Below are 24246 nucleotides of genomic sequence, written 5' to 3'. Positions count from 1 at the left end.
CTGAACTCCCTCTTCATAGAATCATAGAATCATAGAATATCAGGGTTGGAAGGGACCCCTGAAGGTCATCTAGTCCAACCCCCTGCTCAAAGCAGGACCAATTCCCAGTTAAATCATCCCAGCCAGGGCTTTGTTAAGCCTGACCTTAAAAACCTCTAAGGAAGGAGATTCTACCACCTCCCTAGGTAACGCATTCCAGTGTTTCACCACCCTCTTAGTGAAAAAGTTTTTCCTAATATCCAATCTAAACCTCCCCCACTGCAACTTGAGACCATTACTCCTCGTTCTGTCATCTGCTATCATTGAGAACAGTCTAGAGCCATCCTCTTTGGAACCCCCTTTCAGGTAGTTGAAAGCAGCTATCAAATCCCCCCTCATTCTTCTCTTCTGCAGGCTAAACAATCCCAGCTCCCTCAGCCTCTCCTCATAACTCATGTGTTCCAGACCCCTAATCATTTTTGTTGCCCTTTGCTGGACTCTCTCCAATTTATCCACATCCTTCTTGAAGTGTGGGGCCCAAAACTGGACACAGTACTCCAGATGAGGCCTCACCAATGTCGAATAGAGGGGAACGATCACGTCCCTCGATCTGCTCGCTATGCCCCTACTTATACATCCCATAATGCCATTGGCCTTCTTGGCAACAAGGGCACACTGCTGACTCATATCCAGCTTCTCGTCCACTGTCACCCCTAGGTCCTTTTCCGCAGAACTGCTGCCTAGCCATTCGGTCCCTAGTCTGTAGCTGTGCATTGGGTTCTTCCGTGCACTTCTCAGGGAGTGACTGCAGCCTGCTTCCCTGCACCCTACTTCGGTTGCCAGATACCTGGTTTTATAAGCCCTGCCTTTTCCTGCCCAGCTGAGCCTGCTTTCAGTCAGTTCCCTACACCCTGGCTCCCACTTCATATGCAGCCTATGGAATTAATAGGCCTATCTGGCCACCTTAACTCCTTCCAGTCCTGTGTGGGGTGGAAACCCCATCACATCTAGTTATAACCAGTTTGGGAAGCCACATAATAGCTTTACTAGGAAGGATATTTAAGAACATTTCCTGCCCATTACAGCCTTTCATGCACTAAGATTCTTTCTGAAGAGACCCCATCTGTTGCTAACATTAATTACTTGCATTGCAGTAACAGCTAAGAGTCAATCATACACCAGGATTCTGTTATGCTAGGTGCTGTACAAACAGAACCAAGACTGTCCCTTCCTCAAATTGTTTGCCAACACCATTTCAGGAATATGGACAGCAACAGCTGCATGTTTCTGTTGAGGGAAATACATTTTTCAGATGCCTAGGGCAGCAAAAACTAACAGCAACTAGATTTCTCTCCTGGTGTCTTCTTTGGCTATCCCTCAATGCAAAGATGATGTCTGCCAAGGGGGTTCATTGGTGAGTTTTTAAGTGGCTGAGGAGCCCAATTCTTGCCCTGCAGATTTTCCCACAGAAGTGACAGGTGTAATCTGGGAGGAGACGTAATTGTTGGCTGGAGTGTTGTGCCCTTTCTTTCCTCCTTTGTTGCTTCTCTGTCTCATTAGCACGTCTGTTCTCCTCAAAGTGAGCTGTGGTGGCAGTGTGGTGTATGGTGCAGTGCCACTGTGTTCTGTTCCGTGCCGAGTCCTCCCTGTTTGTTGGGTTCATGCCTCCCCTTTTAAGATGTACTTTCAGTGTGTCTTTGAAACGCTTCTGCTGCCCTGCGCGAGCCCTTCTTCCCTGACTTAACTGAGAGAAGAACACTTGTTTCGGGAGGCAAGTGTCAGGCAAACATACACAGTGACCAGCCCAGCGAAGTTGGTATTTCATGACCTGTGTTTCTATACTGCTAATGTTGGCTGCAGAGAGAATGCTGACGTTACTATGTTGGTCTTCCCAGCTGATCCTGAGAATCCTCCTGAGGCAGCGCTGCTGGAACCATTCCAGCCGCTTGAATCATAGAATCATAGAATCATAGAATATAAGGGTTGGAAGGGACCCCAGAAGGTCATCTAGTCCAACCCCCTGCTCAAAGCAGGACCAATTCCCAGTTAAATCATCCCAGCCAGGGCTTTGTCAAGCCTGACCTTAAAAACCTCTAAGGAAGGAGATTCTACCACCTCCCTAGGTAACGCATTCCAGTGTTTCACCACCCTCATAGTGAAAAAGTTTTTCCTAATATCCAATCTAAACCTCCCCCACTGCAGCTTGAGATGTCATCTATAGGTTATTCAGGTCTCACTCCCATAGAGAAGGGTGGTGATGACAACTGCCTTGTAAACCAAGATCTTGGTACCTGTTAGTAGATCCCTATAATTGAAGACTCATTTGAGTAGCCTTCCAAAAGATGTGCTGGCATAGTGGATCCTGTATTCAATTTCTGTGTCAATGCTGGCTGTTTGGGAGAGGTGGCTGGCAATGCATGGAAAATGGTCCACATTTTCCAGGGGTTCTCTGCTGATGGTGATTTGTGGAGTGTGAAGAATAGTTTGTGCAGGTGAGGGCTGGTAGAGTACCTTGGTTTTCCCGATGTTGAGAGAGAGAGAGACTCAGGCTGTGATAGGCATCTGCAAAAAGATTTAGGGTGCTTTGCAGGTCGGCCTCTGTGTGTGCAAGAATGACAGTCATCTGCATACTGAAGGTCAGTGATGCCAATTCTCATGATCTTAGATTTGGTTTGGAGTTGTCAAAGATGGAGGAGTTGGCCATCCATACTACACTCAATCCCGATTTCATCAGGAAGGCGGTCGTGAATGAGAATCAGGATCATGGCAAGGTAAATGCAGAAGAGTGTTGGAGCAATGACACAGCCATGCTTGACCTCAGTGCGAATGGTGAATGGTTCGATCTCTGAGCCTTTCCACAGAATGGTGGCAGTTATCCCATCGTGGAGTGGTCTGATGATGGAAATGAATTTCTGTGGACAGCCAAATCTACACAGCACCTTCCATAGGGCATCACAGTTGTTAGAGTCAAAGGCCTTGGTTAGGTTGATGAATGCCATGAACAGTTCCTGGTGTTGCTATCTGCATTTCTCCTGAATCTGTTGTGCCACGAAGATCATGTCGGTTGTGCCTTGGGATGGTCTGAAGCCACACTGTGATTCGGGGAGGAGTTCCTCAGCAAGAGGGAGGAGGTGGTATAGAGGGATCCGGACAAGAATCTTCCCTGTGATGGAGAGGAGAGCAATACCTCTGTAGTTTCTGCACAAAGATTTGTCCCCCTTTTTGAATATTGTAACAATGTTGGTGTTCTTAAAGTCAGGTGGAATTTCTTCGCAGGTTTTTCAAGGAATTGGCAAAGTTTGTGCTAGAGCATTGTTCCACCAGCTTTAAAAACCTCAGTTGGGATGCCGTCTGGGCCTGGTGCCTTGTGATTTTTTGTCTGAGTGATGGCACACCCGACTTCCTCAGAAGATGGGGGATCAGCAATGTGTTCCATTGCTGAGCATTGTGGAATAAACTCGAGGTACTGATACCTCATTATCTAAGGCTTTAGCTTAGTTAGAAAACATGCCCAAGGTCCCAGCTCTACCATAAGTTGCAACCAGGTCGCTTGAGACAGCTTGATCGCACCTGGGCTAACTCTGCAGTGAAGACATACCCTAAGTGAATGGGTACCAATTAAATCACCACTCACCAATAAAACTCCTTCGGGAATTCCTGTTAACTTTCTCCACCCTATCCTAATTCACCGGTCCAAGTGGATTTCCAATAATTTTTGTCCCTTTCTACCCACCCACAGATCATAACACTTCTGAGATGTTTGTGAATTGTCCCAGAGCTTCCTTCACTGGGGATCCCCTTGTGAAGTTAGCTGTGGGATTCGCCATTTAGCCCAATGACATGGCCATTTGAAGACACTGATTAGGATTTGAAGTGAACTCCCATTACCTGAACCAGTTGTAAATCCAGAGCAGTCCACAATGAGGCTTCAGCCATTCAGGTTTTTTTTAATCTTTTCTTAATCTTCAGAAAAAGAGAGTCATTGTCTTAGCAACTCAGGGTATTTGCATGATAAGACATTTCCTGAGTGACTTCCATTGCAGATGACAGCAGTCCAGAGGCTGCAGCTGTACCCATAGGACAGCTCACACAATCATAATGTAGCAGACTCCAGGGGAAAACAGCCCAAATGTGAGATTGCCAGGGTTTTAGTAAGCCAAGGGCATCGCATTTTTTCTATGAAAGATGGTTGGAATATAAGGAATTCAATTTTGTAAACCAAATGCTATTTTTAAAAAGATAGATATCTGCTAATATTACTGTATTGATTTCAGGTCTCAGCATATATCCAGCAAAGAGACATCTAACTATAAAAGGCTACCGAGTACGGCAAACACCTTTACTAAACATTTTCTTGACAAAGAGATTAAAATTGGATAAACTCAGATTGTAAGAACCTAAGAATGGCCATACTGGGTCAGACCAAAGGTCCATCTAGCCCAGTATCCTGTCTTCCAACAGTGGCCAATGCCAGGTGTCCCAGAGGGAATGAACAGAACAGGTAATCATCAAGTGATCCATCCCCGTCACCCATTCCTAGCTTCTGGCAAACAGAGGCTAGGGACACAATCCATGCCCATCCTGTCGAATAGCCATTGATGGACCTATCCTCCATGAATTTATCTTGTTCTTTTTTGAACCTTGTTATAGTCTTGGCCTTCAGAACACCCTCTGCCAAGGAGTTCCACAGGTTGTCTGTGCATTGTGTGAAGAAATACTTCCTTTTGGTTTTTTTAAACCTGCTTAGTTTAATTTCATTTGGTGGCCCCTAGTTCTTGTGTTATGAGAAGGAGTAAATAACACTTCCTTATTTACTTTCTCCACACCAGTCATGATTTTATAGACCTCTATCATATCCCCCCTTTGCCATCTCTTTTCCAAGATGAAGTCTTATTAACATTCCATACCCCTAATAATTTTTGTTGCCCTTTTCTGAACCTTTTCCAAGTCCAATATATCTTTTTTGAGATGGGGTAATCACATCTGCACATTGTATTCAAGATGTGGGCGTACCATGGATTTATATAGAGGCAATATGATATTTTCTGTCTTATTATCTATCCCTTTCTTAATGATTCCCAACATTCTGTTCGCTTTTTTGACTGCTGCTGCACATTGAGTGGCAGTTTCAGAGAACTGTCCACAATGACTCCCAGATCTCTTTCTTGAGCGGTAATAGCTAATTTAACCCCCATCATTTTATATCTATAGTTGGGATTATGTTTTCCAATGTGCATTACTTTGCATTTATCAACATTGAATTTCATCTGCCATTTTGTTGCCCAGTCATCCAATTTTGTGAGATCCTTTTGTAGCTCTTTGCAGTCAACCTGGGACTTAACTAGTTTTGTATCATCTGCAAATTTTGCCACCTCACTGTTTACCCTTTTTTCCAGACCATTTATGAATATGTCGAATAGGACTGGGCCGAATACAGACCCCTGGGGGACACCACTATTTACCTCTCTCCATTCTGAAAACTGACCATTTATTCCTACCCTTTGTTTCCTATCTTTTAATCAGTTACCAATCCATGAGAGAACCTTCTCTCTTATCCCATGACTTCTTACTTTGCTTAAGACCCTTTGATGAGGGACCTTGTCAAAGGCTTTCTGAAAATCTAAATACACTATATCCACTGGATCCCCCTTGTCCACATGCCTGTTGACCCCCTCAAAGAATTCTAGTAGATTGGTGAGGCATGATTTCCCTTTACAAAAACCATGTTGACTATTTCCCAACAAATTATGTTCATCTATATGTCTTACAATTTTGTTCTTTACCATAGTTTCAACCAATTTGCCCAGTACTGAAGTCAGGTTTACCGGCCTGTAATTGCCGGAGTCACCTCTGGAGCCCTTTTTAAAAAGTGGCGTCACATTAGCTATCCTCCAGTCATTTGGTACAGAAACTGATTTAAATGATAGGTTACAGACTGCAGTTAGTAGTCCTGCAATTTCACATTTGAGTTCCTTCAGAACTCTTGGGTGAATATCATCTGGTCCTGGTGACTTATTACTGTTTAATTTATCAATTTGTTCCAAAACCTCCTCTAATGACGCCTCAATCTGGGACAGTTTTTCAGATTTGTCACCTAAAAAGAATGACTCAGGTTTGGGACTCTCCCTCAAATCCTTAGCCATGAAGACCAATGCAAATAATTCATGTAGTTTCTCCGCAATGGCCTTATTGTCTTTTACCATCTCAATCGTCCAGTGGCCCCACTGGTTGTTTAGCAGGCTTCTGATGTATCTAAAAAAAAATTTGCTATTACTTTTTGAGTCTTTGGCCAGCTGTTTTTCAGATTCATTTTTGGCCTTCCTAATTATATTTTTACACTTCATTTGCCAGAGTTTATGCTCCTTTCTATTTTCCTCCTTAGGATTTAAGTTCCACTTTTTACAGGATGCCTTTTTGCCTCGCACTGCTTCTTCTACTTTGTTGTTTAGCCAGGGTGGTTCTTTTTTGGTTCTCTTACTATGTTTTTTAATTTGGGGGGTATACCTTTAAGTTGAGACTCTATTATGGTGTCTTTAAAAAGTTTCCCTGCAGCTTGCAGGGATTTTATGTTCTATGTGGTACTTTGGATTGTTTCTTTTTAGTATAGTATGCAATTCTTCCTATACAAGAAGGCACTTAAGCACATGTTTAAGTCCTGTTGAATTCAGTGGGACAGTAAGCATGTGCTTAAATGCTTTCCTGAATTAAGGCCTTTATTAGGACAGGCAGTGTGGCCTATGGATAGAGTACTGTTTGGGATTCAGGAGACCTAGGTGTTACTCTTGACTCTGCCACTGGCCTACTGGGTGATCTTGGACAAGTCACAGCCCTGCTCTGAGCCTCAGTTTCCCCATCTGTAAAATGCAGATAATGATACTGATCTCCTTTGCAAAGCACTTTGCAATCTGCTGATGAAAAGCACTGTATAATCATAGAATCATAGAATATCAGGGTTGGAAGGGACCTCAGGAGGTCAACTAGTCCAACCCCCTGCTCAAAGCAGGACCAATCCCCAATTAAATCATCCCAGCCAGAGCTTTGTCAAGCCTGACCTTAAAAACTTATAAGGAAGGAGATTCTACCACCTCCCTAGGTAACGCATTCCACTGTTTCACCACCCTCCTAGTGAAAAAGTTTTTCCTAATATCCAACCTAAACCTCCCCCACTGCAACTTGAGACCATTAGTCCTTGTCCTGTCCTCTTCTACCACTGAGAATACTCTAGAACCATCCTCTCTGGAACCACCTCTCAGGTAGTTGAAAGCAGCTATCAAATCCCCCCTCATTCTTCTCTTCTGCAGACTAAACAATCCCAGTTCCCTCAGCCTCTCCTCATAAGTCATGTGTTCCAGACCCCTAATCATTTTTGTTGCCCTTCGCTGGACTCTCTCCAATTTATCCACATCCTTCTTGTAGTGTGGGGCCCAAAACTGGACACAGTACTCCAGATGAGGCCTCACCGATGTCGAATAGAGGGGAATGATCACGTCCCTCAATCTGCTCGTTATGCCCCTACTTATACATCCCAAAACTGGCTAGATTGTCAGGCTGAACGGGTAGTGATCAATGGTTCCATGTCTAGTTGGCAGCCGCTATCAAGTGGAGTACCCAAGGGTCGGTCCTGGGGCCAGTTTTGTTCAATATCTTCATTAATGATCTGGAGGATGGCATGGATTGCATCCTCAGCAAGTTTGCAGATGACACTAAACTGGGAGGAGTGGTAGATATGCTAGAGAGTAGGGATAGGATACAGAGGGACCTAGACAAATTGGAGGATTGGGCCAAAAGAAATCTGATGCGGTTCAACAAGGACAAGTGCAGAGTCCTGCACTTAGGAAGGAAGAATCCCATTCACTGCTACAAATTAGGGGCCAGGTGACTAGGCAGCAATTCTGCAGAAAAGGACCTAGGGGTTATGGTGGACGAGAAGCTGGATATGAGTCAACAGTGTGCCCTTGTTGCCAAGAAGGCTAACAGCATTTTGGGCTGTATAAGTAGGAGCATTGCCAGCAGATCAAGGGATGTGATCATTCTCCTCTATTCGAAATTGGTGAGGCCTCTTCTGGAGTACTGTGTCCAGTTTTGGGCCCCACATTACAAGAAGGATGTGGAAAAATTGGCAAGAGTCCAGTGAAGGGCAACCAAAATGATTAGGGGACTGGAGCACATGACTTATGAGGAGAGGCTGAGGGAACTGGGATTATTTAGTCTGCAGAAGAGAAGAATGAGGGGGGATTTGATAGCTGCTTTCAACTACCTGAAAGGGGGTTCCAAAGGGGATGGATCTAGACTGTTCTCAGTTGTACCAGATAACAGAACAAGGAGTAATGGTCTCAAGTTGCAGTGGGGGAGGTTTAGGTTGGATATTAGGAAAAACTTTTTCACTATGAGGGTGGTGAAACACTGGAATGCATTACCTAGGGAGGTGGTGGAATCTCCTTCCTTAGAGGTTTTTAAGGTCAGGCTTGACAAAGCCCTGGCTGGGATGATTTAGTTGGGGATTGGTCCTGCTTTGAGTAGGGGGTTGGACTAAATGACCTCCTGAGGTCCCTTCCAACCCTGATATTCTATGATTCTCCCTTCCCCACACACTGCGCCGGCCCGAGCCCTCCCTGCTTCCTGCCCTTTTGGGGCCCATTGAAGGCCCCCTTGTGCCCTATGCGTGGGGCCAGTCCGAGCCCCTCCGTGTGAGGCTGGCATCGCTGCTCACCCAAGCCCTCCCTTCCCTCCCCTGTGGCACTGGCATCACTGCTTAACCAGGCCCTACCTGCCCCCCACCTGAGCCCTGCCCCCCACATGCACAGGGCTGGCATCGCCGCTTCCCCCTCCACTTTCCTCTGCACCCCACTTCTTTGACAAAAGTGGGCATATGTCCTGGAATTTGTCCTGGACTTATTTTGGGACACTGCACTTAACCTTGTTGAACCTCATCAGATTTCTTTTGGCCCAATCTTCCAATTTGTCTAAGTCCCTCTGTATCCTATCCCTACCTGCCACCGTATCTACCACTCCTCCTAGTTTAGTATCATCCGCAAATTTGCTGAGAGTTCAATCCACACCATCCTCCAGATCATTTATGAATATATTGAACAAAACCAGCCCCAGGACCGACCCTTGGGGCACTCCACTTGATACCGGCTGCCAACTAGACATGGAGCCATTGATCACTATCTGTTGAGCCCGACAATCTAGCCAACTTTCTACCCACCTTCTAGTGCATTCATCCAGCCCATACTTCTTTAACTTGCTGACAAGAATACTGCGGGAGACCATGTCAAAAGCTTTGCTAAAGTCAAGAAACAATACATCCACTGCTTTCCCTTCATCCACAGAACAAGTAATCTCATCATAGAAGGCGATTAGATTAGTCAGGCATGACCTTCCCTTGGTGAATCCGTGCTGACTGTTCCTGATCACTTTCCTCTCGTGTAAGTGCTTCAGGGTTGATTCCTTGAGGACCTGCTCCATGATTTTTCCGGGGACTGAGGTGAGGCTGACTGGCCTGTAGTTCCCAGGATCCTCCTTCTTCCCTTTTTTAAAGATGGGCACTACATTAGCCTTTTTCCAGTCATCCGGGACTTCCCCGGATCACCATGAGTTTTCAAAGATAATGGCCAATGGCTCTGCAGTCACAGCCACCAACTCCTTTAGCACTCTCGGATGCAACGCATCCGGCCCCATGGACTTGTGCACATCTAGCTTTTCTAAAAAGTCCCTAACCACTTCTTTCTCCACAGAGGGCTGGCCACCTACTCCCCATGCTGTGTTGCCCAGCGCAGCAGCCTGGGAGCTGACCTTGTTCGTGAAGACAGAAGCAAAAAAAGCAATGAGTACATTAGCTTTTTCCACATCCTCTGTCACTAGGTTGCCTCCCTCATTCAGTAAGGGGCCCACACTTTCCTTGGCTTTCTTCTTGTTGCCAACATACCTGAAAAGAAAAGGAGTACTTGTGGCACCTTAGAGACTAACCAATTTATTTGAGCATGAGCTTTCGTGAGCTACAGCTCACTTCATCAGATGTTTACCGTGGAAACTGCAGCAGACTATATATTCTCTGTGTGTATATAAAGTCTGCTGCAGTTTCCACGGTAAACATCTGATGAAGTGAGCTGTAGCTCACGAAAGCTCATGCTCAAATAAATTGGTTAGTCTCTAAGGTGCCACAAGTACTCCTTTTCTTTTTGCGAATACAGACTAACACGGCTGTTCCTCTGAAACATACCTGAAGAAACCCTTCTTGTTACTCTTAACATCTCTTGCTAGCTGCAGCTCCAGGTGCGATTTGGCCCTCCTGATTTCATTCCTACATGCCTGAGCAACATTTTTATACTCTTCCCTGGTCATTAGTCCAATCTTCCACATCTTGTAAGCTTCTTTTTTATGTTTAAGATCCGCAAGGATTTCACTGTTAAGTCAAGCTAGGGTATTGTTATTAACACAGCTCTAAGTTGTCTACACACACTTGCACAGATCAAGCTAACGGTGTTTTTAAACCTAGCCCTGAGACAGTCCATCAAGCACACTAGAGAACTGGGATTTGGCTACCGTGTTTGGGTTTCTAAGGTGCTTAAGTTGGTTGTGTGTCCTAAATAAGGAGGGTTACAGTTCAAAGGACACCAGACTTTAGACCACAAAAGGAAGGTATAATGTAGATTTTGAATGGCTATTATGGGCAAAAAGCTGCAGGAGAACAGTAGTGATTTTCTGAAGGCTGCCTGCAAGTGCTAATTATATGCCTGCACATCATAGGGTACTGGCTCTCTCTTATTATGAGAAGGAGGAAAATTGGCAAGTGTAGCCATAGGGCTCCCACCAACTATTTCTGCCCAAAGGGCCATGTAGGATATTGTATGACAGATTCCTAATGACAGGGCTGTGCTGAAGGAGGGAATACTTTCTGGGGTTTTTTCCTTTGAACTTCCAGGTCTGGTAAAGAGCTGCAGGGCATCTTTGGGCAGGACCGTCACTAACTGCATTATCCCAGCTTTGTTTGGAAAACTCCCAAATCCCTTTGGATCAAGAGTTTCAGCTGTGTGGAAATAAGCAAACTCATCCAGTCTTTAAAAAAAAAAAAAACAGCCCCAAACAATATGGTCTATTGTGCCTGTGGAAATGCACACAAGCAGAAAAATAAGATGAAATGAAATGCAGGGCAAGCTCCTGATGGATCCTGCCTGTGAAATGTATGGTTACAAAGTGCTCACGGCCAGCTGATCTTTCTGAGAAGGCTGCCAGCCTGGTGAACACATCAGGGATTGGACCAGGGCCCTGCCTGAGCTGCTAAAGCTTGAGCTAAAAAGCCCCCTCCCCTGCACAGCTGTGGACCTGTCGTGATAGTTGGCCCTACACATTTCTCCTGTGAGCTCAATGGTAAAAAGTGAGTGAAAGTCCATACTAATGTCTGGATAACCTAGATCGAGCAACAATGATGGGGAAAGGTGAAAAAGTGAGACAGAAGTATTGAATGAGTCCAAACAAAAATACTTCCTGCTATAACTCAAAGACTGTGTTAAAATCATGGCTGAGGAACAATCAAACTATGGAACTGGACATCAGTGAACCCAAATTGGAGTGTCTGTTATGAGGACAAAATAATGAGGGAAGGGCTATCCCACCATCACTCTCTTTTGGAGTCTTCAAAGAAAAACTCTGTGGAGGAAGCCTGGCTACTGGAGTGAGCTTCGTCACCATGGCTGCCACCCCCACCACCTTCTGGGACCCCAGACCTTCTTCATCTTGATCCTGAGAGATGTCCTGACCAGACTGGGACAGACGGAGGGACCCAGATGAGATCACCATCTCCACTGGCTCTAGCTGAGTCCCAGCCACCACCTGCATTGTGAGACTTTGTCATTCCCCCCCCACCAATCTTCAGTATGTCCTTTTCCTTCTCTATTTTCTGTTTCCTTTCCTCTCATTTTGCCCTCTATCTAATAGGAGTCTGGCTTAGCCAGACAAGACTGCAGATTTTGCCACCCCACTGTAAGCCTGTGACCAGAAAGAGGCAGCTAAAGCAATGCCCCGAACAGCCTGATGCTAGTCCAAATTTGTCCCCAATAGGACAATTATTACCATCTTTAATGCCATCTATAAGACTATCAAACAAGGCCAGTGGGAGTCCTTCTAAAAACTCTCTCCAGCGAATAGGAACAAGGCATGTTGTAAAAATGAAAGTCTTACTTAATACTTTACACTTCAATGCTTTAACTCTTTCTCCTGCTGTTCTATATCTTTAATAAAAGGCTAAGGGAATTTTTAATGGTAGGTTTGCCCTCGCACTCAGCAGACTGAGGGCTCTGTATCCCAAACCCTGAACCTTGTTTCCTGTTGGGCACCATTGACTCTTTAGGTCCACCTAGTCCATCTACATTAGTAGACCAGCCTGTAAGACATATTTTTCTGGCTCAGGGTATGTCTACACTACGAAATTAGGTCGAATTTACAGAAGTCGATTTTTTAGGAAGCGATTTTATACAGTCGATTGTGAGTCCCCACTAAGTGCATGAAGTCAGTGGAGTGTGTCCACAGTACCGAGGCTAACATCAACTTTCGGAGCATTGCACTGTGGGTAGCTATCCCACAGTTCCCACAGTCTCTGCCACCCATTGGAATTCTGGGTTGAGCTCCCAATGCCTGATGGGGAAAAAATATTGTCGCGGATGGTTCTGGGTACATGTTGTGAGTCGCCCCTCCCTCCGTAAGAGCAACGGCAGACAATCGTTTCACACCTTTTTTCCATGCAGACGCCATACCACGGCAAGTGTGTAGCCCGCTCAACTCAGCCGCCGCTGTTGTGTCCTGGGTGCTGCTGGCAGCAGTCAGTGCAGTAGGGCTGCAAACCATCGTCGTCGAACGACCGAACTGACCACTTCCGCTGCCACTCTGCTCTCTTGCTCTCCTGCAGACGCCATACCACGGCAAGCATGGAGCCTGCTCAGATAACCACAGCAGTTATGAGCACTGTAAACACCTCGCGCATTATCCTGCAGTATATGCAGCACCAGAACCCACAAAAGCAGGGGAGGAGGCGACGGCAGCACAGTGACGAGAGTGATGAGGACATGGACACAGATTTCTCTCAAAACACGGGCCCCGGCAATTTGGGTATCATGGTGGTAATGGGGCAAGTTCATGCCATTGAACGCCGATTCTGGGCCCGGGAAACAAGCACAGACTGGTGGGACTGCACAGTGTTGCAGATCTGGGATGATTCCCAGTGGCTGTGAAACTTTAGCATGCATAAGGGCACTTTCATGGAACTTTGTGACTTGCTTTCCCCTGCTCTGAAGTGCAAGAATACCAAGATGAGAGCGGCCCTCACAGTTCACAAGTGAGTGGCGATAGCCCTCTGGAAGCTTGCAAAGCCAGACACCTACCGGTCAGTCAGGAATCAATTTGGAGTGGGCAAATCTACTGTGGGGGCTGCTGTGATCCAAGTAGCCAATGCAATCACTGAGCTGCTGCTATCATGGGTAGTGACTCTGGCAAATGTGCAGGTCATAGGGGATGGCTTTGCTGCAATGGGATTCCCTAACTGTGGTGGGGCAACAGACAGAATGCATATCCCTATCTTGGGACTGGATCACCAAGGCAGCCAGTACATAAACTCAAAGGGGTACTTTTCAATGGTGCTGCAAGCACTGGTGGATCACAAGGGATGTTTCACCAGCATCAACGTGGGATGGCCGGGAAAGGTGCATCTTCAGGAACTCTGGTCTGTCTGAACGGCTGCAGCAAGAGACTTACTTTCCAGACCAGAAAATAACCACTGGGTATGTTAATGACTATAGTTATCCTCGGGGACCCAGCCTACCCCTTAATGCCATGGCTCATGAAGCCATACACAGGCAGCCTGGATAGTAGTCAGGAGTTGTTCAACCATAGGCTGAGCAAGTGCAGAATGGTGATAGAATGTGCATTTGGACATTTAAAAGCATGCTGGCTCAGTTTACTGACTCGGTTAGACCTCAGTGAAACCAATATTCCCATTGCTATTACTGCTTGCTGTGTGCTCCACAATATCTGTGAGAGTAAGGGGGAGACGCTTATGGTGGGCTGGGAGGTTGAGGCAAATCGCCTGGTTGCTGGTTATGCGCAGCCAGACACCAGGGCGGTTAGAAGAGCACAGCAGGGCGCGCTGCACATCAGAGAAGCTTTGAAAACCAGTTTCATGACTGGCCAGGCTAAGGCATGAAAGTTCTGTTTGTTTCTCCTTGATGAAAACCCGCCCCCTTGTTTCACTCTACTTCCCTGTAAGCCAACCACCCTCCCTTCCCCTTCCCTCCCTCCCCCCTTCAATCACCACTTGCAGAGGCAATAAAGTCATTGTTGTTTCAAATTCATGAATTCTTTATTAATTCGTCACACAAATAGCGGGATAACTGCCAAGGTAGCCCAGGAGGGGTGGTGGGGGAGGGAAGGACAAGGCCACACAGCACTTCAAAACTTATTGAATGCCAGCCTTCTGTGGCTTGGGCAGTTCTCTGGGGTGGAGTGGCTGGGTGCCTGGAGACGCCCCGCCCCGTGTTCTTCGGCATCTGGGTGAGGAGGCTATGGAACTTGGGGAGGAGGGAGGTTGGTTACACAGGGGCTGCAGTGGCGGTCTGTGCTCCTGCTGCCTTTCCTGCACCTCAACCATACGCCGGAGCATATCCGTTTGATCCTCCAGTAGCCTCAGCATTGCTTCCTGCCTCCTCTCATCACGCTGCCTCCACCTCTCCTCTTGCTCCAGCCATCTATCCTCTCGCGCGTCCCTCCTGTCCTTGCATTCATTTTGTGCTTTCCTGGACTCTGACGTTGTCTGCCTCCACGCATTCTGCTGGGCTCTTTCAGTGCAGGAGGACTATATGAGCTCAGAGAACATTTCATTGTGAGTTTTTTCACCTTCTTATCTGCGCTAGCCTCTGTGATGGAGATGATAGGAGGAGCGTTGAAACATTTGCAGCTGTGGGAGGAAAAAAAGGGAGAGTAGTATTTAAAAAGACACATTTTAGAGAACAATGGGTAGACACTTTCACAGTGAACCAAGCTGTTAACATTACATAGCACATGTGCTTTCTTTACATGGTCGCATTTTGCCTCTTATATTGAGGGCCTGCCAGTTTGGTGTGAGAGCTCACACATGCAGGGCCGAGCAACAGACTTCGGTTTGCAGGCAGCTATGGTAAGCCACAGTCTTTTGGCTTCTTTAACCTTCATAACATGTGGGAATGGTTTCAAACAGCAGCACCCTCATTTCCCATACCAAGCACCCATTGGGTTGGCCATTTAAAAGGAGGGGCTGAGGTTTTCGGGTTAACATGCAGCACAAACCCAACTACACCTCCCTCACACCCAATTCTCTGGGATGATCGCTTCACCCCTCCCCCAAACACATGGCTAACAGCGGGGATGATTTCTTTTCAGCCACAGGCACACAGCCCAGCAGGAATGGCCACCTCTGAATGTCCCCTTAATAAAATTCCCCTATTTCAACCAGGTGACCATGAATGATTTCACTCTCCTGAGGATAACACAGAGAGATAAAGAACAGATGTTGCGTGAATGCCAGCAAACATCAGGACAATACAATGCCAGGCTTTCTCATGCAATGATTCCAGACTACGTGCTACTGGCCTGGTGTGGTAAAGTGTCCTACCATGGAGGATGCAATAAGGCTGCCATCCCCAGAAACCTTTTGCAATGGCTTTGGGAGTACCTCCAGGAGAGCTTCATGGAGATGTCCCTGGAGGATTTCCAATCCATCCCCAGACACATTAACAGACTTTTCCAGTAGCTGTACTGGCTGCGAATACATCCCAAGTCTTCAGGGGAAATTAATCATTAAACATGTTTGCTTTTAAACCATGTATTATATTTACAAAGGTACACTCACCAGAGGTGCCTTCTCTGCCTTCAATGTCCGGGAGGCCGGGTTGGGACTGTCTCCAGAGTGATAAACAGTTCCTGGCTGTTGGGAAGAACAGTTTCTCCACTTGCCTGCTGTGCGCTATCTTCAACATCCTCCTCCTCATCATCTTCCTTGTCCCCAAATTCCTCATCCCTGTTGCGTGAGACTCCCTTGCAGGAGTCCACATACAGGGGTTGGGTAGTTGTAGGGGCACCCCCTAGAATTGCATGCAGCTCATCATAGAAGCGGCATGTCTGGGGGTCTGACCCGGAGTGGGCGTTTGCCTCTTGGGGTTTTTGGAAGGCTTGCCTGAGCTCCTTAAGTTTCACGCGGCACTGCTGTGGGTCCCTGTGATAGCCTCTGTCCTTCATGCTCTTGGAGATTTTTTCAAATATTTTGGCGGAACACAGTTATGATAGCACGGATTCATCTCCCCATACAGCGATCAGATCCAGTACATCCTGTTCCGTCCATGCTGGAGCTCTTTTGCGATTCTGGGACTGCATGGTCACCTATGCTGATCAGCTTGCCACGCTGGCCAAACAGGAAATGAAATTCAAAAGTTCGCGGGGCTTTTCCTGTCTATCTGGCCAGTGCATCTGAGCAGGGGTGGCAGGTTTGTATAATTTTTGGTGGCGCCCAGAACCTGCCCCTGCCCAAACTCAGCCCCTCCCAAACTCCACCCGCCACCTGCCCAAGGCTCTGGGAGGAAGTTTAGGTCAGAGAGGAGATCTGGGGTGCAGGTCCTAGGCTGGGGCAGAGGATTGAGGTGCAGGGTGCAGGCTCTGGGACAGAGTTTGGGGATGGGAGGGGGTGCGGAGGGAGAGGGTACAGGGGTGAGGGCTGTGAGGTGTGGCTGCAGATGATGGATTTGGGGTCCAGGAATCTCCCTCGCCTCCCCCATGGTGGGTGCCAGGGGGAGCTGCGTGCACCTCCTCCCCTGCTGTTGCCCCTGACTGTAGGCTCACTGGGGGTGGGGGATGGGGCTGCCTCCTTGCCCAGCATGGGGCAGGAGCGGTGACTGTGGGCGGGGGGGGGCGGGGGCTGTGCTGGTGGAGGGTCCCGCCAGAAAAGGGAAGGGTCTGAGGTGGAAGGGCAGGTCAGAGTCAGTGCGCCCTGGCAGTGGAGATGGGGGGCACTAGGACCCTGTGGCAGCAGTTGCTGCAGGGAGGCAGCATGGAGCTGCACGGAAGAGCCAGGGACGCTCTGCTCCAGGGCCCGGGGAGGCGCGTGGGGGGCCAGGGGCAGCAAGAGGAGGCCGGGGGACACTCATAGGAGGCGCGGGGTGGCGGCAGATGAGGCTGGGGAGGACACCCAGCCCCAAATATTGGTGGAGCTGGGCCCCTGGGCTCTGAATATTGCTGGTGCCGAGGCACCACATGGAGATATAACTCCCTGCCTATGCATCTGGGTTCAGACTGCTGTCCAGAGTAGTCACAATGGAGTACTTTGGGATAGCTCCTGGAGGCCAATACCGTTGAATTTCGTCCACGCTATCCCCAAATTTGACCCGGCGATGTCAATTTTAGTGCTAATCCCCTTGTCCGGGAGGAGTACAGAAATTGATTTTAAGAGCCATTTAAGTCGACAAAAATGGCTTCGTTGTGTGGACGGGTGCAGGGTTAAATCGCTCTAATACTGCTAAATTCGACCTAAACTCGTAGTGTAGACCGGGACTCAGACACACATAACACTCATGGCCAGTTGGTTTCATTTCTTTTCAAGATACAACAGATCAGACACTGTTAATGGTGTTCTAAGTACAATGCATCTAGGGAAACTGGAGGCCCCATGAACTCTTTCTCCCTCTCTCTCTGTGCACATCTGTTTAGTTTAGTTTGCAGGGTTCTGCCCCACATTGAGAGTGGCTGACCCACCTCCCCCAGGTACGGGAATTTCTGCTTTCCCGCACTTAGGTTTAACGTACTCCCTAAGTTCCCTAGCATGGTTACTAGATGCTTGATCCAAGAATCAGACCCCCTGCACCGGTATTTAGGATTAAAGAGGATCTGCACATTGAGTGCTGTGCTGAGAGCTCACCCCCCAGAGAGTCAGAGTCTGGAGAAAATCTCTGATAGCCCTACTCTTCACTGCATGCTAATTTTGGGCTCAGCCCTGCTTTTCCCACTTGACACCATCTTGGCTGAGAATGCCTGGCTCCTGCCTTCAGTTTGTTTAGTTGACTGGAGCTGTTAATCCCCTCCGACTTAGGCTCCATAGCCATGGCAACACACGCAGGTGGGCATGTGAGGAGCACACGCAGTGCAGCGTTGTGCCCTGAACACCTCGGTGAATGCAGCAATGGTTGGCTGGGAGGAGCATTTGCGTGTCCACACACAACATTTTCTGGCACGTCTTTGCTGGTGCCGCCATTGCTCGGCTGTTTGACAAGCCCAGCTGAAATGCATTGGGTATGTGTACACAGTAAAGAAAGAAAGAAAAATCCTGCGGCAATGAGTCTCGGAGCCCAGCTCACCTGACTCGGGCTCATGCTACTGGGCTAAGAGTAGCAGTGTAGAAGTTACCATGTAGGCTGGAGCTGGGGCTCTGCACTTCAGCAAGGGAGTGTAGATGTATCCTAAGAGAGGATCATTATATACCCCACCTCCGGAAAATCCAAGCTGTCACGATCAAGCCACATTCTGCTGGGGAAAGCAGGATGGCCTCATGCTGCAAGAACTTTGCTCAAACCCCCATGAATGTGCATGAGCCCTGCCAAACCCAACCACCGCTTAACAGCTCTTCATTGGATTGGACTCTGGGAAAAGACTGATTGGCTCCAAACCAAGCTCTCTTGACTGTCAGGGTATATGAATCCACAGGGACTGGTTCTCACAAGCTTCACCACTGAAGCTTGTGAACTGAAACTTCACCATTGACTGTCTCTTCAGGCCAGTGTAGTTTTACTATTGTCTGTACAGAGCTCCCCCATTCACCCTTGTACAGAGTGCCAGTGGATGGGGGAGGTCATATAAAAATGATACTAAACATGGCTTAAATCCGTATAGAGTATTTCCCGCAGCCCCCTATGCTCCCCTCCTGCCCCCAACATAAAAATTCCAGAGGGGTTGAAAATATTTACCAGAGCTCTGCTCCGGACAGCTCTGGCTGAATTTAAGCCCTGATTAGGGTTGCCAAATTTCTAATTGCTGACAACTGGACACTGCTGCCCGATCTCATCTCTAAGGCCCCGCCCCCAGCCCAGCTCTTCGCCTGAGGCCCTGCCCTCCACTCACTCCCCCCTCCCAGGAAGCTGGTATGATTGAGCAAGATGGTGCTGATTCATGAGATTTAGAACAGCATCAGAGATTTAAAAGAAGTGTTTGTTCTTTGCCTTTTGGAAAACTTTTCTCATACTTGATTCCTTTCTACAACGAAATTCTCCACAGAAAAATCATGTAGAGAAAACTTCTAGCCTTAGGAGCATTCATGAAATGTCTCACCTGTTCTGTGGGTATGCTTTTCCCACACACCTTCTCAAGGACTTTTTTTATTTTTAAAAGAGAAAACTGATTGCACACTCAAATGAAGCAAACCTAATGAGCAGATTCAGTGTGGTATTATACAAATGCATGTTGACATTTAACCAGTGTGCATCTATTTGCAATTGTGTCCTAATACTTATGGCTTATGTATATTAGAAAAGTTGTACAGTCTTAACTAAGGTTTCAGAGTAGCAGCCATGTTAGTCTGTATCCGCAAAAACAACAACAACAACAAAAACCTGGAGTACTTGTGGCACCTTAACTACATTAATTTGAAGTCTGTGTAGTTAAATAGGTGATACCCCCTAATGTATATGCACTTAAACCCATTTAATCCTTGTTTATCATGTACTAGTAAATTACTAATTAAACTAAACTGATTTAAGTGAGGGTTAAACAGGTTTAAGTGCATATACATTCAGTGAGAAGTACCACCCACTAATATCCAAAACCAAAGTTTAAAAATCTTCCTATAATTTGGTTAAAAGCTTACCCCACCTCTTTTCTATGTGTTGTTAGATATAAAAAGGTACAATTAATGTGAGTTTTTCTTGGGGTAAGGGTTAATGAGAAATCCCACAAACTTTGAAAAAGAATGTTTCAGCTATACAAACAAGAATGCCTTACTAAAACATAGTATCCCAAGATAATGGCAAACAAACCTGGCAGCATATGTAATTCTGCTGTACAATGCAGCAACCCATTTGCCAGGCTGTAGCTAGCTACCTGCCCCATTTTCCATAGTCCTAATCATCTTGTTTCTGTTTTAGAATCTCTAAATTTAGTACAAATTTTATGGCATCTGGCATATTGTGCACAGTAAGATTTGTTTGTAGAAATTATATCTTTTTAGGTGTCAATTCTTTGAAAAGCTGGCAAGTGATTTTTTGGCTGGTTAAGAAAGTATTGTATTTTAAATCAAGCTTATTTTAAAACTTGTCACTAGAATAAGCATCTGAGAATATTGTTTGAATAGAAATGTATTAATCCGCACTCTTGATAACTCACAAAAAAGTAGCCTTGCCCTACTTCCCAAAGATGTGGGGTAAGGGCAGTAACTGGCATTGAGGGGTACAGGGACTGTAGGGGCACTAACTGGCATTGAGGGGGAATACTGCATGTAGTTAGTTAGTTAGATAGTTTGTCCCCATTACTACCAGGTCTTGTGTTTTGGGTATTTAATTGTTCTACAAATGCCTCATCCAGCACTAGGGTTACCATCTGGCTGGTATTTGACTGGCCTGGCTGGTTTTTTTTATGGATTTTTTTAATGGATTTTATGGATTTGCTGGTTGCCAGAAAAATAATTTAATCTGCCAGGGTTTTTTTTAATGTGGGTGTCATAAAAATAAAGGGAAGGGTAAACATTGCCAGCACTGAATCCAGTACTTGCAACCCAAACACCAGAGGGCCCCACTGAACCTGCACCAGCAGATAACCCTACACAAGAGGCTCAGCCAGAGCCTGAACCCCAACATAGGTCACCAACTCAGAGTGGTTCACAGTCAACAGAAGCAGCCCCATCCCCTACATCGCTTCCAGGGGGACCAAGCCTAGGTCCACAATCCAATGAGGAACTGATGTCTCCAGCATCAAGGGAACAGTTCCAGACTGAACAGAAAGCAGATGAAAGCCTCCAGAGAGCATGGACGGCAGCACGGAGCAACCCACCGCCTCTCAGCTCTTCTAATCAATCCAGGTTTGTTGTAAAAAGAGGCCTTTTATACAAGGAAACTCTTTCTGGAGGACACCAGGAAGACTGGCATCCCCAGAGACAGCTGGTAGTTCCAACTAAGTTACTGGATCAAGCTCTTGAGCTTAGCCTATGATCATCCTAGTGGCCATGCTGGGGTGAACAGGACCAAAGACCAGTTGGGGAGGTCATTCCACTGGGAGGGAATGGGCAAGGATGTTTCTACCTATGTCTGGTCTTGTGAGGTATGCCAAAGAGTGGGGAAACCCCAAGACCAGGTCAAAGCCCCTCTCCGGCCACTCCCCATCATTGAACTTCCATTTCAGCGAGTAGCTGTGGATATTCTCAGTCCTTTTCCGAAAAAGACACCCAGAGGAAGCAGTACATACTGACTTTCATGGATTTTGCCACCTGATGGCCGGAAGCAGTAGCTCTAAGCAACACTAGGACTAAAAGTGTGTGTCAGGCACTAACAGACATTTTTGCCAGGGTAGGTTGGCCCTCCGACATCCTCACAGATGCAGGAACTAATTTCCTGGCAGGAGCTATGGAAAGCTTTTGGGAAGCTCATGGGGTGAACCACTTGGTTACCACCCCTTACCATCATCAAACAAATGGCCTGGTGGAGAAGTTTAATGGAACTTTGGGGGCCATGATACGTAAATTCGTAAATGAGCACTCCAATGATTGGGACCTAGTGTCGCAGCAGTTGCTCTTTGCCTACAGAGCTGTACCACATCCCAGTTTAGGGTTTTCCCCATTTGAACTTGTATATGGCCATGAGGTTAAGGGGCCATTACAGTTGGTGAAGGAGCAATGGGAGGGATTTACACCTTCTCCAGGAACTAACATTCTGGACTTTGTAACCAACCTACAAAACACCCTCCGAACCTCTTTAGCCCTTGCTAAAGAAAACTTACAGGATGCTCAAAAAGAGCAAAAAGCCTGGTATGATAAACATGCCAGAGAGCGGTCCTTCAAAGTAGGGGACCAGGTCATGGTCTTAAAGGTGCTCCAGGCCCATAAAATGTAAGCGTCGTGGGAAGGGCCATTCACGGTCCAAGAGCCCCTGGGAGCTGTTAATTATCTCATAGCATTCCCCACCTCCAACCGAAAGCCTAAGATGTACCATATTAATTCTCTAAAGCCCTTTTATTCCAGAGAATTAAAGGTTTGTCAGTTTACAGCCCAGGGAGGAGATGACACTGAGTGGCCTGAAGGTGTCTACTACAAAGGGAAAAATGATGGTGGTGTGGAAGAGGTGAACCTCTCCATGACCCTTGGGCATATGCAGCGACAGCAGATCAAGGAGCTGTGCACTAGCTACACGCCGACGTTCTCAGCCACCCCAGGACTGACTGAACGGGCGTACCACTCCATTGACACAGGTAATGCTCGCCCAATTAAAGTCCAACCTTACCGGGTGTCTCCTCAAGCTAAAACTGCTATAGAACAGGAGATCCAGGGTATGCTACAGATGGGTGTAATCTGCCCTTCTGGCAGTGCATGGGCATCTCCAGTAGTTCTAATTCCCAAACCCAGTGGGGAGATATGTTTTTGCGTGGACTACTGTAAGCTAAATGCTGTAACTCGCCCAGACAACTATCCAATGCCACACACAGATGAACTATTAGAGAAACTGGGATGGGCCCAGTTCATCTCTACTTTGGACTTAACCAAGGGGTACTGGCAGGTACCGCTGGATGAATCCACCAAGGAAAGGTCACCCTTCACCACACATGTCGGGCTGTATGAATTTACTGTGCTCCCTTTCGGGCTGTGAAATATACCCGCCACCTTCCAAAGACTTGTAGATGGTCTCCTAGCAGGATTGGGAGAATATGCAGTTGCCTACCTTGACGATGTGGCCATATTTTTGGATTCCTCGGCAGAACACCTGGAACATCTACAAAAATTCTTCGAGCGCATAAGGGAGGCAGGACTAACTGTTAAGGCTAAGAAGTGTCAAATAGGCCTCAACAGAGTGACTTACCTTGGACACCAGGTGGGTCAAGGAACTATCAGCCCCCTACAGGCCAAAGTGGATGCTATCCAAAAGTGGCCTGTCCCAAAGTCAAAGAAACAGGTCCAATCCTTCTTAGGCTTGGCTGGATATTACCCTGTAAGGCTGCCCCACTGACAGACCTAACCAAAAAGAAACAGCCAAATGCCGTTCAGTGGACTGAAAAGTGTCAGAAGGCCTTTAACCAGCTTAAAGCGACACTCATGTCTGACCCTGTGCTAAGGGCCCCAGACTTTGACAATCCATTCCTAGTAACCACAGATGCGTCCGAGCGTGGTGTGGGAGCAGTCTTAATGCAGGAAGGACCGGATCAAGAGTTCCATGCTGTCGTGTTTCTTAGCAAGAAGCTGTCTGAGAGGGAAAGCCACTGGTCAATCAGTGAAAAGGAATGTTATGCCATTGTCTACGCTTTGGAAAAGCTACACCCATATGTTTGGGGATGGCGTTTCCACCTGCAAACTGACCATGCAGCACTACGGGGCTTCATACCACCAAGGGAAATAACAAAAAAACTTATTCGGTGGAGTTTAGCTCTCCAAGATTTTGATTTTGACATACAACATATCTCAGGCACTTCTAACAAAGTGACTGATGCACTCTCCCATGAAAGTTTCCCAGAATCAACTGGTTAAAATCTTGATATGTGGAAAATATTGTTAGTCTTTATACAGTTGGTAGTATATTTAGATGTGCTTGTCTTATTAATTCTGTTTTCTCCTAGAACTCCAGGAAGAAATCACAGCCAGTGTTTTCACCCTATCTGTGATCTGGGGGGCGTGTCACAAAAATAAAGGGAAGGGTAACCACCTTTCTGTATACAGAGCTATAAAATTCCTCCTGGCCAGAGGCAAAACCCTTTCACCTGTAAAGGGTTAAGAAGCTAAGATAACCTTGCTGGCACCTGACTAAAATGACCAATGAGGAGACAAGATACTTTCAAATCTGGAGAGGGGGTGGAAACAAAGGGTCTGTCTGTTTGTGAGATGCTTTTGCCGGGAACAGATCAGGAATGCAGATTCAAAACTTCTGTAAAGTTGTAAGTAATCTAGCTAGAAATGCCTTCGATTTCCTGTTGTTTAATGGCTGGTAAAATATGCTGTGCTGAATGGAATGTATATTCCTGTTTTTGTGTCTTTTTGTAACTTAAGGTTTTACCTAGAGGGATTCTCTATGTTTT

The sequence above is a fragment of the Caretta caretta genome, chromosome 11, assembly GCF_965140235.1.
Source record: "Caretta caretta isolate rCarCar2 chromosome 11, rCarCar1.hap1, whole genome shotgun sequence".
Lineage (NCBI taxonomy): Eukaryota > Metazoa > Chordata > Testudines > Cheloniidae > Caretta > Caretta caretta.
This window is presented reverse-complemented; position numbering follows the sequence as displayed.